Genomic DNA, 6,020 nt, shown 5'->3' with positions numbered 1-6,020 from the left:
TTACTAGATACTATTTAGTTAAAACCCATTGGAACAATGGGGAAAACATCTGTTTTAGATGCAATGTGACTCACTACTTTGGTGACTGATATGGATCCTTAGTACTCATGCTAATAAATAAAAATAATGGTTTGCATAAGCATTTTAATGGAAATGTATACCCCTGAAAAATGTAATAGGAAATAAAACACGTTTTTTAAAATAGACTCCTATCTGCACATGTTTCCCAGAGAAAAGCAGAAACAAAGCATTTGAGTTAAAATATAACAGAAACAAAATTTGAATAGCTTTTACTATGGATGGTTGATAAAATTCAGCTAGTGAAAAGAAATAAGTTTTAATGAAATACGAAAATTTAAAATACAAAGGCCTGACCTTATGTATATGATGTGTAGAATTTTACAAATTAAGATGGATGTCTTTACCACACAAAAAAAGAAGGGATCATGGAAAAGCTTATATTGGCCAGAGAATTACCTACTAAGTTCAAGAGTAGAGTCATCTATATGATGGACTATTAATCATAAAGAGAAATGAAGTTCTGACTTGTGCTAAAACATCGATGAACCTTGAAAAGATTACGCTAAGTGGAAGAAGCCAGACATAAAAGGCAACATGTGGTATAAACCCACTTATATGAAGTATCCGGAATACACAAATCCATAGGGACAGAAAGTAGATGAGTGATTACCAGAATCTGGAAGCAGAAAGAAATGGGGAGTGACTGCTAGTGGGTATGGAATTTCATTATTGGTGTGATTAAAATGTTCTGAGGCTGGGTGCGATGGCTCATGCCTGTAATCTCAATGCTTTGGGAGGCTGAGGTGGGCAGATAACCTGGGGTCATTAGTTCGAGAGCAGCCTAGCCAACATAGTGAAACCCTGTCTATACATAAAACAAACAAACAAAAAATGTAAAGATTAGTTGGGCATGGTGGCACATGCCTGTAGTCCCAGCTACTTGGGATGCTGAGGCAGGAAAATCACTTGAACCTGGAGGTTGCAGTGAGCCAAGATCATGCCACTGCACTCTAGCCTGGGTGACAGAGTGAGACTCCATCTCAATAAAGAAAAAAAATGTTTTGAAATTATAGGGTGGTAATAGTTGCATTATTTTCTCACTGTACTAAATCCACTGACTTGTACAGCTTTAGCAGGTTAATTATTTGGTATGTGAATTATATCACAATTAAAAATAATAATTGGCTTAGCATGGTATACACAGACTATACAAAAAAAAACTAGATATATGTTTTCAAACATTAGGATATGATAAATAAACATGGTGATGTAATTTGATAACCAAGAAGAAAGCATAGCTCAAATGTAAATGCAAAATCTTTATTCTGGGTAGAAAGGATATATGGAAATCTTTTGTACTTTCTACTCAGTTTTTCTGTAAACCTAAATTTTATCCAAAAACCAAAGTATATTAATGAAAAAACAACAAAATAATAGAAAAATCTTTTTTTTTTTTTTTTGGCGGAGTCTCACCCTGCTGCCCAGGCTGGAGTGCAATGTTGCAATCTCAGCTAACTGCAACCTCCACCTCCCAGGTTCAAACTATTCTCCTGCCTCAGCTCCCCTTATAACATGTATACAAACATTCACATGTACCCATTATCACAAATTGTTCATATTTTGCTCTATTGTACTTTATCACTAGTTCAGTAGGTAGGCAAAAGGAGCATTTTCTTTTCTGAATGGTTTACAAATAAATTGAAGACATGGTTCCCCTTTATATCTAAATTTTAAAGTTTGTATTTCCTAAGGAAAAGACATTACATTGTATAACTATGGTATTATAACCAAGATGAGGACAGTTAGCATTGAAATAAAATTATAACCTAATATAAAGTCCATGTTTAAAGTTAGACAACAGTCTCAACAGTGACATCTATAGCTATATTTTCTTTTTTCAGAATCCAATCCAGGAATACCTAGTGCAGTTAATTTTCGTGTCTCTTTAGACTTCTTGAATTTTCAAAATCTCCTCAGCTTTTCTTTTACATCTTGGATCTGTGAATAAACCCTGAATAACTACCACTCCAGTTCTGATACAAGCGAATTCCAAGGATCTAAAACTACTAAGGGATTTAGGAGTCTAGATTTACACTCCCTCCTAGAGTTAATCCACACTATCTACAATATCAGAAATCTCATCCCTTTATATCATCTTTAAAGTTACCATTTGATCTCTGCCTGAAACCTACCCATGACAGAAAACTCTCTCCCTCTCTTTTTTGTTTTTTTTCTGAGATAGTGTGCCACATCGCAGGACAGCTTCCGGTGTCAACGAGGTCTTCTTTACATAGAACCCCAAACTGCCTCCGTCTTAATTTTTTCCTTTTGCTTTCTTGATAGTGGAATTTTTGAGGAACATCCATTTACTATTCAGAATTTCCATCATTTTAAGTTTTTTTGGTGTTTCCTCATGACTAGGATTCAGACTATGCTGTTTTGCTTGTTTGTTTTTAATATCACAGAATAATATAGCCTTTCTCTGTTCACAATATCATTAATCATATGATGCTGATATGTTCTAATATTAATGTGGTTAGTTTCAGTCACTTGGTTAATGGGATGTCACTCTGGATATCTGGTAAGTTGCTATTTTTCTCTTTGTATTTCATAGAAATCTGTGAAAAAATATATTTATTGAGACGATTTAAATGGTCCACTCCTCTGAACACTTTCACTCATGAGTTTTTTTATTCTGTTTATGAATTTTTAAAACCATCATACCTTTCCTATTTATTTATTGGCATTACACTATAAAGAAGAACATTCCCTTTTCCCAAGTTTGTATTGCTTTACTTATGTTTGTATAGATTCACAGAATCTGATTTTATTCAATGGGCTATAATCCTTTGCCATAATTATTTATTTTGATGCTCATAATTTTCTAAATTTTGCCATAAGGAGCTCCTTCCAACTAGATCTTTGGTCCTTTCCACATGTTCCAATCATGCTTTGAGTACTTCCTTACTTTCTATCTCTGCATTATCATTTCAAATTACTTTATGCTTTTTCAGCTCAAGCCACAGAAACAGATATTTTTCCGAAAAGCCCTGGTCTCTTTCTGTGAACAAAGTTATTAAGAAAATCAGTATCTTGATACAAGGACTGTTTATTCATTGCCATTGTTTGTTCATTGCTTTTGGTTCCTATAAGTGAACAGAGGAAATACATGCACACACACACACAATTATATAATTACGTTTGCATATGTTTGTATCTCTCTTTATTAAAAACAATGAATCCATACTTGCAATAGCAATCGGAATCCAAACCTTCAAGATTCTTTCTAGTCTCAATACTTTACATATAAGTAATTATTTTCTTCACAAGTATAAAAATTATCTTCCATTATCCTCAACAGTTTTTCTCATTTCTCCAAGCCTAGAATACCCAGTAAATAACTCCCATATGGCTAGCCAATATTACTATGAAAAGCAAATGTAATAGCTGTTTGGTGTTTATTTATACTACTCTTTTTTACTCAGAAAAGACAGTAAAATGAATTGATCTTAAGCTTATTTTTTGCAAATACGTTACTCATTATCCTATCAAGATATAGAATATTTCCTGCACTCCAGAAAGTTTTCCCAACATGACCATTCCTACTTTTTCAGGGGAAAGCATTGTTGTTGTAAAAAAAATTACTTTCAATTAATTTTACCTGTCCTAGTGAGAGGTGACAGCGTGCTGGCAGTCCTCACAGCCCTCGCTTGCTCTCGGCGCGTCCTCTGCCTGGGCTCCCAGTTTGGCCCCACTTGAGGAGCCCTTCAGCCCGCCGCTGCACTGTGAGAGCCCCTTTCTGGGCTGTCCAAGGCCCGAGCCGGCTCCCTCAGCTTACGAGGAGGTGTGGAGGGAGAGGCGCGGGCGGGAACCAGGCTGCGCTCTGTGCTTGCGGACCAGCGCGAGTTCCGGGTGGGCGTGGTTTCGGCGGACCCCGCACTGGGAGCGGCCGGCCAGCCCCACGGCCCCGGGCAGTGAGGGGCTTAGCACCTGGGCCAGCAGCTGCTGTGCTCAATTTCTCGCCGGGCCTTAGGTGCCTTCCGGCGGGGCAGGGCTCGGGAACTGCAGCCCGCCATGCCTGAGCCTCCCCCACCACCCCTTGGCCTCCTGTTGGGCCCGAGCCTCCCCGAGGAGCGCCGCCCCCTGCCCCACGCGCCCAGTCCCATCGACCACCCAAGGGCTAAGGAGTGCGGGCGCAAGGCGTGGGACTGGCAGGCAGCTCCACCTGCAGCCCTGGTGCGGGATCCACTGGGTGAAGCCAGCTGGGCTCCTGAGTCTGGTGGGGACATGGAGAACCTTTATGTCTAGCTCAGGGATTGTGAATACACCAATGGGCACTCTGTATCTAGCTCAAGGTTTGTAAACACACCAATCAGCACCCTGTGTGTAGCTCAGGGTTTCTGAATGCACCAGTCCACACTCTAGCTACTCTGGTGGGGACTTGGAGAACCTTTGTGTGGACACTCTGTATCTAGCAAATCTGGTAGGGAGGTGGAGAACCTTTGTGTCTAGCTCAGGGATTGTAAACGCACCAATCAGCGCCCTGTCAAAACAGACCACTGGGCTCTACCAATCAGCAGGAATGTGGGTGGGGCCAGTTCAGCGAATAAAAGCAGGCTGCCAGGAGCCAGCAGTGGCAACTCCGTGGTAGCTTTGTTCTTTCTCGTTGCAGTAAATCTTGCTGCTGCTCACTCTTTGGGTGCGCACTGCCTTTATGAGCTGTAACACTCATGGCAAAGGTCTGCAGCTTCACTCCTGAGCCAGGGAGACCACGAACCCACCAGAAGGAAGAAACTCTGAACACATCCGAACAACAGAAGGAACAAACTCCGGACACTCTGCCTTTAAGAACTGTAACACTCACCGCGAGGGTCCGCAGCTTCATTCTTGAAGTCAGTGAGACGAAGAACCCACCAATTCCGGACACACTAGAACATCATATAAATACTAAAATATGAACTAATCAGTTTTACTCACTAAAAAGTTTTTTTCTAAATTATGATCCATACTTTTGCATAGCTTATTAGTTTATTGCTTTATGAACTGTCTAAAATGTTTTGCACATTTTTGTCTTTTACATGGAGTTATAAGAGTTATTTATATAAAATTTAAATACTTACATAATTCAGATTTGGGTTTTTTTGCATGATTTTAGTCTGTGTATTGCTTGTTAATTTTCTTAGCAGTATACTTTTGCTGTAGTCGAAATTGTTGATAAGATTATATCTTGTTGCTTCCTGTGTTGTGAGAAGGAAATCTTTGCCAATCCTCAATATATTAAGGTATTTTGATTTTTTCTTCCTAGAAGCCTTATTTTTTACTTCTATATTATCCCATAAATATACATCTTATATTTTGTGTGGTATTAAATAAATTTTTACATTGAACATATATGTTTGTAAAATATATATAGATATATATGAATATCTAATTTTGTTTAAAAGGCTATTTTCCATTGAATTGCTTTGATACTTTTGTATAAAATCAATGGATTGTACAAATGTGGGATTACTTACAGGCTCTCTGTTGTGTTTCATTAGCTGTCCTCATACTGATATCACACTGTCTTTATTATTAGAATTTTGTAGTAATCTTGATGTCAGGTATTCTCAGTAATCAACATTTATTCTTTATTTTGAGAATGCTTTGGCTGTAGGTCCTTTGAATTCCCATGTAAAATATAAAATTACCTTCTCAATTCATGGCAAACAAAAGGTTGTTATGATTATATTTGGGATTGCTTTGAATCTTTAGATGACTTTAAGGAAATTAACATTTTAACAATAAGATTTCCAATCCATGAATATGGCACAGCTCTCTGTTTCTTTAGATTTTGCCTTTCTTTCAACAATGTCTTGTAATTATCAGTGTAAAATTCTTGTATTTTATTGTATGCATAAATATAAATTATGTATCTTATGTTTTCACACTTTATGGCAAACTAGTGTTATTTTCTAATTATTGGATTACAGTATGTAGATTTACAAACAATTTTTACA

Source organism: Pongo abelii, chromosome 9 (genome assembly GCF_028885655.2).
Source record: "Pongo abelii isolate AG06213 chromosome 9, NHGRI_mPonAbe1-v2.0_pri, whole genome shotgun sequence".
NCBI classification, from domain to species: domain Eukaryota; kingdom Metazoa; phylum Chordata; class Mammalia; order Primates; family Hominidae; genus Pongo; species Pongo abelii.
Note: the sequence above shows the minus strand (reverse complement) of the source record.